This window comes from Dufourea novaeangliae, unplaced genomic scaffold (assembly GCF_001272555.1).
Source record: "Dufourea novaeangliae isolate 0120121106 unplaced genomic scaffold, ASM127255v1 scaffold488, whole genome shotgun sequence".
NCBI classification, from domain to species: domain Eukaryota; kingdom Metazoa; phylum Arthropoda; class Insecta; order Hymenoptera; family Halictidae; genus Dufourea; species Dufourea novaeangliae.
Window position 1 is genome coordinate 160339 of NW_015374361.1, and position 14232 is coordinate 174570.

The 14232-nt window shown below is 34.2% G+C and overlaps 1 long non-coding RNA gene across 1 annotated transcript in view; it reads right to left on the reverse strand.

Annotated features, from left to right (window-relative positions):
• Positions 1-1323: 1323 nt before the first annotated feature.
• LOC107192993 overlaps positions 1324-14232 on the reverse strand; it is a 134784-nt gene continuing 121875 nt past the window's right edge. Inside the window, exon 4 of the long non-coding RNA XR_001516319.1 lies at positions 1324-1433. This is a non-coding gene — a long non-coding RNA (uncharacterized LOC107192993). The remainder of the gene's footprint in view (positions 1434-14232) is intronic.

Consider the following 14232-nt stretch of genomic DNA (forward strand, 5'->3'; position numbering starts at 1 on the left):
CGTACAATTTAAAGGGTCACAGGAAATTTACAAATATTTTGATTCCACCAGGATTCAACTGGTACGAGTACGAATACTCTTGTGAATTTCATTTATATTACTATATTACTATATATTACTATGAATTGTTATTTTTCAACAAACAACGCATCATTCGAAAGCTTAGTTATTACACTACATATTCCTATTGATAAACATTTCATATATATGACAAAAGTATTCAAACACCTTTTAAAACAGAACAACTTTTTTAAAATTGGTTCAAATGACTTGAGTTTCTTTGTGAACTTAGGGACATTAGTTTACTGACGTGTAAAAGAAAATTGAAAAAGTTGCAATTTGTCGGATCACGAAGAAAATAGTAAAGGTTGCTTTTTACGACTTTTTTTATTTAAGACTGTAATATTTTCTTTTAATATGAAGTGACCAAACAATTTTTAATAAAACGGCCGCCATGTAGAGCAAACATTCATTAAATTTGCGACTTCTTCAGGCGATAAAAAACAAACTATTGCAGATACCGACACACTAGTACTTCACAAGATAAAGAGACGTCTATATTATATGTATGTCAAAGTTGAAGTAGATTAGTTAACTCATCATCGAAACATCGTGACAGTCAATTTGGAAAACAAAGTTCCAAGAAAAACGGCTTTACTCGTGCAGCGGTACATCGTTCTTTTAAAATCGTTCTAACTTCGTCATATCAATGAATTAAAGCATATCACATTCGGAACACATTACCAAGTTGTCATACTTAAAAAAATTACAATAACAAAAAAAAATCGATCTTTCAACTCCTCCGAATGGGAAAACCCTCTTAAACGAAAATTATATTGAAAAATTACACCGCGATATGGATAAAAATGAATAAAATAAACAATTTATTACACAATTCCGAGAACGTTGAAAACACCCCTGGTAGTTTACAAACATTCGCAAAGAGAGAGAGTGAGGGAGACAGGCGAGAGTGCATTCGGTGCATCCATCCGCGTGCGCGAGTGGTATGAAAGAGGGTGGCTCGATTCGCGGCGGGCCGTTTTGTTATGTAGAACATTTCATTCGTAATTCCGGGAGTTCGCCGTTGCCAAGTTGGCAACTGAGCCGATCGATAAACTCAGATTATTCTGGCTGGCTACGTTCCCCTGTTCGCCCTACGCGCGCGTGTGTTATGCACACACCACGTACACCAAATGCAGAAAGGCAGAGACCCCTACGATGAAGTTTTTCGCGTGTATACACACATATATACAGACTAGGAATTCATGCAACGCCGCCGGTTTTTGCATTCTTCATGAACTTAACCGTATGCACTTACCGGTTTTCACGAATTCCCCGTTCTTGTGTTCCCTCCGTCACACGGCCGTATATGTATATATGCACCTACTTGCCGGAAGTGACGCGCTGCCAGAGATCCAGTCGATATACCCGGTCTGCGAACAAGAAATAGGACAGGAACCCGATGAGTTTATTGGCGAATTTCATTTTTACTTTCGTTTCGCAGGAAATCGATCAAACACTTTCGCATTGCGAAACAATATTGTTATGGGGTAACGACAACTTAAACTTGTATGTAACCTTCGACATAAATTTTGAACTTCTTTTGTTACTAAAAAAAGAAAACTGTACGAATCAAAAATTCGTTTTGTCAAGTATTAGATTTTAGTTTTAAGAATATTACCACAAAGTTTTGTCTGAATCGATCGATTTATCTTTTAGATGTACAGTGGACTCTAACTATATTGCCACTAAACATATTGCCACGCGCGGCACTTCCCCTTCACACGTACTTCCGAGCACACAAATTCGCTCTCCCACCGCGTTCCGTACGCCGGCGCACCAGCACGATCTAGGTTTTGCGCAGGCGCTGAGGTAGAAGTTACGACGATAGAATTTACCATGAGCTCTGAACTCCTTGCCATTTTACTCCCCTACAGTCCTGACCATGGCAATATACAGACTTCTCTCGATTATCGTCTGGCTTCTTCTACACGATTATTGTCTAGGCGTTTTCCCCACCACTGGGAGGATGGGGGGTTTATTGCCCCTCTGTTTTTGTTGCCAAGACTTGAGCTTTGGGAAAAAAACGATTTTACAAGAGTCTGGAGCATTTCTCCCTGTAAGAATATTGTCTCGGCGCGGACTCGAGTTCGGGACGATAATCGAGAGGTGTCTGTAGTTAAGAGTCCACTGTATATAGCATTCCATTTAAAATTACTCTTGGATGACATCTTCAATCATAACATCGACAAATCTTTTGTTTCTCTAAATTCTTTTTACTCGAGAAATATTTTTTTTCTCATCCTATTGGCTACCATTAACCCTTACGCTACGGCAAACTTTGAGAGATATTGTGCGTGACGTATGGTAGAAGTTTTGCCGCGATGTACGCCATGAACCACGGAAATCTTCGTTAGTGTACATTTTTCTGAAATTATACGGAAATCGTCAAAACACTGGATCTTACTATATTAAACTCATATCATTTATTTATCGATGAGCGTCTATTTAGATTTTAGAGCGCCTGTAGGCACTAACTGTTTGTAACGAACTATGTGAAGTGAACGCCTATAGGCGTCAACAGTACTAAAAGGGTAAAAAATACAAAATTATTAAATTAAAAGATAAAGAAACAATCTGCTGCTGATGTGTAAAATTTCCAAAAAAGAAATTGCGTATTCAGGGTCCGTGTCTTTAAGCATTAGGTGATCATAGATCAGTGTTAAAAAAATCGAAATTGTGGAATGACCTCTTGTGGGTAAGACTTACATAATGGATGTTCGTCAAGTGATACACGCCGATTTTCTAGTAACTTTGCGCAATTGTTTATGGGACGAACCTAAGAATTTTGCCGTATTTGGTCGATGATACTTTTAGACTTGAAGAGAGGAAATGACCCTTTTTATCTGAAGCGTCCCTTTTATTTATTCGACTGAAATTCGTAAACTAAAAATCGACGTGTATCATTTCGCAAACATCCCTTGTTGGAAATGTTTCAGAGTCTCCGACGAACCGACACGACACGGATTGGGTTATACTTCAATTATAACTCATTAGAGCGAAAGTTTTTCATTCAAGAGAAATCCACCTGAATCAAAACACTCGTCAACAAGTTACAACCTTAATGTAATTAAAATAAATAACGTTTATTATGTAACAACCTAGTATTAAAGAAAGTAAAACGTGGATTATGCAAGAAAGAATGATATATTATGGCAAACGATATGATATTTTTATTGAAAATGTGTTTTGTATAATTTTTTTCTTTAAGAATTTAAAGCGGTTAGTGTTCTATAAAATTACTAGCGATCTCTTTGCCTGACTTCCTAATTACTTGGAGTCATTACTCAATTACTAATTAGGTAAAGATACAAATCACTAATTAGGGGATCAAGCAAATGTATTTACGGAAAGCATAGAATAAATGAAGATAATACTCAAATGCTTCGTTAGCGACGCAAAATCACTTAAATTATATAATAAGCGAACTCTTATTAATTACGGTTCATTGTTGTTGAACAATCTAGAGCATCTGTCTAATTAGCAGCTTCAGTTAATCCAGAAATTGTTAAAACCAATTTCTCGACCGATTCAGCTGCAATCATTCTTTTATCTCTTCCACGACTTCTTTGTTAACTATGAACGTTTTTTAACTCATCAAGTCAGTGTTCAAATCATATAAAATGTTGATATTAAAATCTTCAGTAGTACTAATAGTTATTCAGATCCTAAAGATACTAGTGCATTATAATTTTCCAGAATTTATATTTGCCGCATCGATCATTTATTTAGCGAGCAGTATCGATAATTATGGAACCACTTCTTTTATTTAACCCATAACAGAGTGTTTGAATAGTAGAAAATGTCGACATTAAAATATTCAACGAATCTAATAATTATTTAGATACATACTAAAGATACCATTATATTATAAATTTCCAGAATTTATATTCGACGTATCGATCATTTATTAAGCGAGAAATATCGATAATTATGGAACCACTTCCTTTATTTAACCCATGACAGAGTGTTTATATACTATAAAATTTCGATAATAAAATATTCAACGAATCTAATAGCTTTTTAGATACATACTAAAGATACCATTACATTAGAAATTTCCAGAATTTATATACGACGTATCGATCATTTATTAAGCGAGTCAAGTCTTCCCACAAGTTCAGAGATTAACATCGAAATGGCAAATAACAGGAGCATTCTGCTCCACGAGCTGAGTTTAACACTAGGAACTACCAAACCAGTCAAAATAACTGGTCGATACACTCTTACAACGACGATTGAAACGTTATGACAATACATTTTCTCAGATCTTTTGCCCCTTTTATTACGAGATGAGAGTGAAGAAATTACTGAATTTCTAAATTTCTAAATTTTCAAAAGTTTTCCTCGTTTATCCAGCGGTCGAAACAAATATGCGTTTAGCGTCTGTAGTTCTGGTGCTAAGGTTTAAACTCTAAACCTTGTAGAATTTGTTCATTTTGCCGATCGTCGTTTATGACTATGTAGCTAACTCGTTTCGCCAGCTCAAGACGCAGATCCCAGCGAACCGATGCATCCGTTAGTTCGCGTTTCATTTACAAATCGTCGCGACACCGCGGCTACAAAAACGTATGTACAGTTGCGTCGTGAATTATCTCATTCAACCGAACGACCCGTTCGCGAATAAAAATACACGTTGATTTGTACTTGGATTGCTTGGGGGCAAGATACAACAACCGTGCTGAAGTATGTAAATCCAATATGCTTGGACAGGGCCGGTGATAGGCTGTTAGCTGCCTGTGTGCTAGAGATATTTTTCCGTCCTCGTAAATGCTGATTGCGATTAGATTCATAATCTAACCCAACTTATAAGAGCCTGTTTATATGTTTTCCTGACAGTTCCATATACATAGTTGACAGGGGTTAAAAATCCGTATAAATATTTGATATATTTATTTGGATTTTATTCTACAAAAAAAAATTATATCAGAAATAATATAATCTACTCGTAAAATTAGAAATACTCTTCTTGCTTTCTTATAATTCTAAAGTTTCACACAATTCCTTTTCTATAGCTAACAATCTTAGATTGTTAAATGTTTCTTGAGTCACTGACGTTTTTAAATATGTTTTTATAAGTTTCAGTTTCCAAAAGCTCCTTTCCCTTGATGATATATTAATTGGTAGTGTGAGAAAAATTCTCGAAGCTATAAATAAATTAGAAAATGATCTTGCAAAGTGCACTATCGGCTGCCCTAGGAATTTCGCCGCCTGGTGCATGCATGCATTGCACACTAGAGTTGGGCACAATTATATTCGTGAACAGTTTATTTAAATGAAATAATTGTTTGCCAAGTGTCTACTCATTCGAGAAGAAGTATTATGTTATTATAAAAATTGGAATTTCCACGGTTATACAATTAAAAATAGCGAAGTACTTTTTTTATCTTTTATTCCTTATTCGAAATTCTTTATCTAGATAACGAATTTGTCCATCTCTGCTGCACACCTACTGGAATCGATTCTGTGCTTGGAAAATCTAGGTAGAGGAAAAGAAACTGGACGAACGTAGATCGTTTTTTGCTTCGAGACATTTTTATGTTTTCCTTGAGAAATATCAGAAAAAGACAGCAGAAAAAAGCCAATCGAGACGACGAACGCACGGGAGAATTATAGATAAGAAACGAAAGCAATTTGTAATCATGATACAGATTCAAACACGGCAAACATATATAATTATTCCTATTTCCAAGCTGTTCTTATGGTTTCCTTGGAAAATATCGAAAAACACGAGTGAAAAATCTATCGAATCGAACACGTGGAAAATATACAGTGAGAGAAAAAGTATTTATAGTAATTAGTAATTGACAATACTGTCTTTTTGTATACTACATACATGTACTATGTTAACCTTTTGACTGTGAACTACTCTGAAGTTGTGTACGATGTTACGATGTTCTTTGTTAATAATGTAAAAAACACCGAAATGTTAGTATAAATTTTATAAAATGTAACAACTGCAGTTATCACAGAAGAAGCGCACGGCGGATGCAAAGCAACGGTAGATACAATAATAGTCTTTTCGGAATCTCTTGTTACAACGAATGAAGAAACCTAAGTGCGTTGTTTACAGTCAAAGAATTGAAAATTATTTTCTTCCCGTTATTCTGTAATTATTCGGTATTCTATCAATAAAATATTCTGATGCACATAATTAGGAACATGTTGTCGCCACTGAAAACAGTATTATTAATACTAGAATTACCATCCATGAATGTATACTAAATTAAATTTTATAATACATTAATATATATAATATATAACACAGTATACCACATTATCGTATTCCTAATATAAAGTATATAATGATTTAAAGGTCACCATAAATACCGACAAAAGCACTTGAACAATTTCAATAGTTATAAAATAAGAAACCTGAAATCCGTCGTTTTAATGAGCCTAGTACCTAGTTCTAGTGTTAGTCGATAGTGTCCCTGGTATAATAATACATTTTTCAACCAATGTAGGGTAGACCGAGGCGAATCGGATCATTTTCTGTTTGATAGTAAAAAAATAATAGTCAAAGCTTAGAAAGCTAATTATTTATTATGAATTCGTAATTAGTACACATTTAACTTGAATTATTAATAATAAAAAAAATAAAAAAACCTTATAAATCTTTCTTTTGCAAACAAAAAAAGGAAAAAGTGAGAAATATCCGATTCTTCCCAAAAGGTGGGGCGAATCGGATAATCACTGGACTGTAGATTTTTATGCAAAATCCAGTTTTTTATGGATTAATTTACTGAATTCAAATTATATCAGAAATATATCACCTTTATTAAAGGTTTCGTTAGGTGCAAAGTAAACTAAAACGTATGCTCGCCTTTCTGAATATTTTCACCGTGTTGATGATCGAGAAATAAATTTACTGAATTCAAATTATGTCAGAAATATATCACCTTTATTAAAGGTTTCATTAGGTGCAAAATAAACTAAAACATATGCTCGTCATTCCAAAAATTTTTTCTGTGTCGTATTGGGCATATTCACGTTGACGATAAATGCATACAATCCGACAATCTAACAATTACTAAAAGAATCAAGTCTATTGTGTACGAAATACAACGATCTAATTAAAATGAAAAATAAGAACAATGTTATTTCGTTCCTGCGTTGAAAAACAACGCCTACGTGAATCCGTATCTATGTGATACGTTCACGTCGAACGCTGAAATAATAAAAGGTCTACATATACGTCGATACATGTTGTGTATTTATCTTTGCAAACGAAAAAAGCGCATGACTTTTCACGAGCTCTGAAAGGAAACAATCACCTATACTGTACCTCGTAACGCGGGACGATCAACTGTGTTCACGGCGGGAACGTCTTGAGCAACTTTCGAGATAAAAGAAAAAACGTCGGGATAAAAACAAACGGTGAAGTAACCCGAACGAAGCGTTGCAAGAATCACACGCTGTGGTTCCTTTTTTTGTTCTTTCTTTTCGCAACCGCAATCCGAGGCATGATCAAAGAATTTTTCGTGAATTACGCCCTGGTCGCAAAAAAAATGGCTGAAGGGTTCGCGATGATCGATCATCGAATTATTTATCTTGTATGGTATTACTGGAAAATTATCTTTTTACTGATTTAACAGCAGAACAATCAAAATCGTTATAATGGTGGATTTCAAATTTCCTATTTCGCAACTACTGAAATGATAAAGGTGTGTCTTTGTCGAAATTTATGTTTATTTTAAATTTATTATACGTTTTATATTGTACTATATTCTGTTGTATTGGATTATGCACATCAATATATTACACAATTCAGTTTAGCATACATAGAACTAACAGTCTAGTGTTAAGAATAATTTGTCTGACTTTTCCAATGTGAGTACAGTCACAAAATGTAAGTTATAATGATGATTTATCAATATTTTTTATTAACTACTAAAGTCATATACATTACATACACAGATATTAATAATTTGTGTTTCCCACCTTTTCTTTTATTACAGCGTGCAGCCTTTCCGGCATACTCCTCGCGCATTTTTTTATCGTATTTATTATTTTAGGATGATTTTGCCAAATATCCGGAATTTCTTTTTTTAATCGTGTATTGTGATGGCAGGTGATGCGTATTCAAGGGTTTTAAGTAAATTCCAGACATGTCGAGAGAGTTACCTCGACAATACACTCGCAAAAGTAAAAAACAATAAGACATTGCATACAGTCATATATAAATTAGTAATATTTATGTATGTAATATATACATATGTAGGTACTTTAGTAGTTAATAAAAATTATTATTAAATTACGTTCTGGCCTTTTAATACTACGATTACCGCGAAAAAAATTGGAAAATTATGGGTGACCCTAATTTTTTGGCAAGGTACTGCACTACCTGACATTCTTGATAAGACATATTTAACGGTAGTGGAGCAAAATTCATACGCTGACTCATACCTGTAAATACTCAATACTTGACATTTTTTATGTGAAAAAATTATGTCCTATCGAAATTCCATCGATAAAGGTTGAATCAGGAGGAGAAATGTGACTCCATTTTGGAACAATTGTATCGCTGGCGGCCACATTTAATTGTTATTATGTAGTTATCGTAAGACGGTACTGCAAGTCAGCTACTGCGAGTCAGCACTTGCAACAAAATTTATTATTACTTCTTTTCTTTTATCGCTGTGCACCTTATGCACTTGACTGTCGTTCAAGGATTAACATCCGATTACGTATGTCGCTTTTACGCAATTGAAGACGCCTTTGAACAAAGCAAGGGGATTTCGAAGTTTCGAAAGACATTTTGAAACTCACGGTCTCGTCGCGTATACATAATTAAGAGTCGAATGCCAGACAATAATTTTTAGTCAGTACGAAATATCGGAGGACAGTATTTCTGAATCGATACACAATTGATATTCAGAGCTTTCGTTTTCAATTTATTCGGATAATTAGTTTTCTTCTCCGCGAAACGATCAGGATTGTATTCCAATGACACTTTATTCGAATAATATTATATGAACGTTACTGAAACGTTTTGTAGCTCATTATTAATGTTACTTAGTTTCATTTTTTATTATATTTATACTAAACCAATATAATCTAGGTATATATAGTACTGGAAATATTTATTGTATCATTCTTAAATTTACGTAGTACGCATAGTTCTGACAGTTATATGAATGATAAAATGATTCGCATCCAACTATAGCAACCTACAATTTTTACATTAAATATGTATATAATTAATTTTCCTAGTACTAATAATAACAGATGTATAAATGATAACGTGCTTAATATTCGAATGAAGCAATAAATATTTCAAGTACTGTATTATTATTATTAATCGTCAATAAATGATGATTAAGCCCTACATTAATAAAAAGTTAAGTTTCTTCTGGTATCGTACTGAAGGATAAACATTTCATAATGAGTAAGAACTGCAACAGACGATCTTTTTATTGAAACGTACAATACATAATGCCTTCCAGAACCCAAACTGATTAACCTCCATGGGATAAAAACTAAAGAAAACCGTTAATATTATAGACATTGCTGTATAAAATTTGATTAAAAATATATTGCAAAAAAAGACACAGTACATTATTTGAAAAAAAAACACAGTACATTATTTATAAATGAACAGCGTGAGAATATTAAAATTAAGAAATTTACAGAAAGTGGAGTCGCTTACTTTGGATTCTGAGAGACTTGTACATACAGTAATTATAACTACGGAGTGTCTAAAAAGTAAAATAGAGATTTAAAGACCCCGTGTACCGGGTCAATCGTTGATCATCATTCACCAGCCAATCCCCATTGCCCGTCGACGATGCAATTATAATTTTCATGCGCTGTTTTCCGCGAAATTACAAGGTGTTCGCGCGTACTCACAAACATCTGTCATACATGCACACTATCTTCAGCCGTGCCCCGTGGTACGATGACTCATAAACACACCAAAGACGGCCTAACATAACATTATCGTAATATAATCACGCATATATAATGTTATCTCGACGCATCGTGCTAGAAGTCCGGCTTGAGAAGCGTTTATCGCCATAACGGTTGAGAACGCTGTGCTTGCGTATACCATAGATTATCGAAGAAATCAACGCTATCGCGACTTTAAAGACGGTATAACCCTTTCGCTGGTGGCTGAAAAATCGCGAACTATCAGGAAACTGAATTTATAGCACGTTTTATCGAGACATACGTGATTTTTCGACGTCATGCGTTGCGTCTAACGAAATTTGACGGGCGAAATTAGACACCTTTGGCTAGAGTTCCTGGACTGAAAGTCGAAGAATAAAATATTCTCGAATGGCTCGTAATACTTCCAAGCTGTGAAAAGTACAGTAAGTTCTTGAGAAACGCTCGAAATTCACGTTAAATTCTTCTTTCATCTCACAGTACAGTAAATCCTCGATGAGTGTCGAAGGCTCCTCGGCACTGACAAAGACTTGTCCTCAGATGTAATGCTGGCTTTTTGTTTAGATTTAGCACAGTGATAGAGGTTAAAATGCTGAAGCCAATGATATTTGTTCCAGTCGCATATGGCCATTACTTTATGAAGTATTTAATGTTTTGTGTCGAGGAGCCTTCAAATACTCATCGAAGATTTACTGTATCGGTGGGTTCGTTCTTGGAAGCAATCAAGCGACCAGTTAAATTTATGACGTAAAGAATTAATGTCCCTCTACGATAAGTGTTCTAAACCATTTTAGAGTTTCGAGCGTTAATCGAAGATTTACTGTGTTATGTGTATCACTATAAGTAATCCACTATTTTTTTTTAAATTCTATGTTTTCTTCGAAAGAACTCAAACATTTATGCTGTGTAAGTAGTCATTTTAACGGAACAAGAAATCGGAAAGGTATTCTGAATTTAAATTATACAATAATCTTACTGTAACCACAGTAAATTACTTATTAATATACCTAATAAATTACCGACGCATCTACTAATGCAATTTTCCTTATTTGTGATATTTTTAGAAAATCTTCAGAGACGAATTCGAAATATTTTTCCTGGCGAGAACTTATCTAAACACAACCTTGTTGTAACCACTACTAATTATAAGTACTGACTGATTTATGGTTATTCGATTTAAATGTTGCTAAAAATTGTATCTCAGAACTATTAGGTATCAATAAACAATCCACTATTGACACACTTGACGAAATTGGTATTAGTCTTTATTAAATTGCTCGATAATGCTCCATTTGTATTCAAAATGTTTTTTCAACATCTAACACTCGTTTTTACTTAATCCAACATTGGAAAGATATTCTCAAGTTAAAATATATCACTTCGTAATTTCAAAGAATGGTAAATTACTTTACTAATAATTACATGAAAATCAATAGAAAAAATATAAGCTTTCATTTCTTTGTTAGCTTATGTCGTTCTGGACATACCTATAAGTACTATGCTTGGATTTGATGTTTTTATTAAAATGTACTTCTCTAAAGATTTCCAGACATGTCCAAAAAGCTTCTGAATAGACATGAAAATTTTATTCCTTTATTTTAATCCGAGAGTTTGTTGTACGTGTTTTTATACAATCGTGTACTGATGCTATACAGGATAAGTATGTCAGACTTATAAGAAGTTCACGTGATCGCAAAAAGAGTCGAGCAATATAGAATTCTGGAGGAAGAAACTAGGCACGGTTTAACTGTAAGAAAAAAAAAAGTTCTGCGCACACCACGCTAGCTATTTGACAGTATTAGCGCAGAGCAAAAGAAACTCCTAACTCGGTTCGCGTGGTTTTAATCGATTTATGCGTGCTCGATATTCACCGGGTATAAAGCGAAACGACCGATTTAAAACACTTCTGGGATGTTGTCGAAGGATGTAAATTTCGTGGTTGCCACGTATAAACCGTCAAACTGAATTCAGGTTATTCGTCTCGATCGTAAAAATACTTTTAGACTTGGCGTTTCCCGACGCTTTAACTCCGCCGGTGCAATTCATTTAGTATTGCTTCAGTAATAGTTTACTACTAGACGACGGATATTTATGAAAATCTAGATTTTATATTAGTTCACTGGCAGAAATTGGAATCCAAAGGAAAATTACTTATCTTAGTATGGATGTTTCTTGGATTTCGAATATAATTAACATTTCATTAAAGATTATTATATTTTTCACTTCAGATCCCAAATGAAATGATGGTTCATTAAAGTTTACTATATTTCTCACTTCTGATTCCAAATAAAATGAAGTTATAATTAAATTTCATTACATTTTTCACCGTACTGACTTCTGGACAGCCGGATGTTCTATAAATGTACAAAATCCGCAGTTTATTTCTTACAGTGTAGGTATATAAAGGACGGCACCTTGTTATAAAATTCCATAGAAATCTCATGCTTCATGTTTAAAATAAAACAAACGATGAGTTGCAAGTAGATTAAGAATTATTCTATGGATTTATGACGTACCTACACGGTGTTCTAAAACTCGATGCAGTAAGACATTCAATGAAGTTTTTTTTCATTTTATTTGGAGTTGAATCTAACCCTTAATATAGTAAACAAACTTCTGTGTCGTTCTAGTTGCTGTAAATTGGGCCATAGAAATCTAAATTTACATAAACAACCTCATTATAGTTAAAATCTATCTCTATAACGTGATTATCATTAAACACGTGAAGCTAATTTTGTTTCATTTTCCATTTAGGCGACGCGTAAATATAGAAAATGCGTGTGTGCATAAACATAAGATAAATTTGATACTCCGCAGGGATCGACGCCGCCTAAATGGAAAGTTTAGTGTCGGTCCCCACGGACCGACATACCGTTTAACGTGTTAAATTCCGAATTTTTATTCAATTCATAGGTCATAAAAAACTCTAAAAATAAAAAAAATTAATAAATTTGTAAAATAAATTGTTCTTTGATTCCAATTCTTGTTCTGTAATCTCCAAATATGTAAATATGCACAAACCTCAGTAATCGGGTCAAAATCACTGTCAACCTTTTTAATCTAGTTATCATTAAACGTCAGACTTTTATTCGTTCATAATTCATAGAAATTCTAACAAAAAGAATATAAATTTAAAAAATAAAGTGTCTGTTTGCAGTTCTTGTTCTGTAGCCTAATTACAAGTGACTCGTAATATACAACACTAAACGTACATAAGTACCTATTACGACAACTAGTTTGTATGAAGAAAATGTGATGTCTCGTATAAATGATATATACTTCAGGCCACTTTCATGTCTTTATAGCAGCATAAACGTTGTCCACTGAACTTCAATATCCCCTAAACAATATTTATTTCAAACTTTCAGCAATTTCGTAATACATTCTAACATTCACTGCATATTCGTTAATTGTCCTAATTCATATAAACGGGAGTATATTCGTGAGTATACTCGAAGAACTGTCCATTTATGTACTCGCTTCATTACATCACACATATAAAATTATTCAAATATGGTAGGTACGTTAGCTTCTCGCAGCTACCGAATACGCCACACCGTTACCACGATCCTTTTTCCCTATTCCATTGTCACAGCTCCCACATGGTATTCACGTACCTATATCACAGCTCGAATGTCTCCGTTACAACAATTTTCTTCCCCTGCTCCGTACATTTTTTTTTCGTCGAAAGAACAAAAAACACGAGCGGAAGTACGTTACGTATACAGGGTGTTAATTTTAACACGAGCACCTCAATTACATCCGTTACTATTTAAAGTAAGAAAAAATGACTAAATAGGATGTACACGGTTTTAAGGCGTACATCTGGTGATGACAAAATGTTTTTTACATCTTACTACGTTTATGTACTTCTGCATGCTTCAAACTGAGGCTGATTTCTTCGCCTTCAAGGTCACTTCAAGGTCATGGTGGGTAGGTCATTGAACTCATATGGTCATGAACGAGTTATAAAAAATACATGTTAATATGCACAAAAAAATACGATGACCTTGAAAAATCCGTTAAAATAACCTTCACAGGATTTTTTTATCACCATCAGATGTACGTCTTAAAACCATGTACATCCTATTTAGTTACTTTTTCGTACTTTTAATAGTAGCGGAAATAATTTAGGTGCTTGAGATAAAATTAACACCCTGTATGTATGTAATGTACATCTCGGCCAGCCCGTTCGCTTCCACTGTCGAAGAAAAGGATGGCGTACCGCTATCATTGCCAGCTATTATCGCCCGAGTGTTCTCGTCGTGAGGACGACCGTTC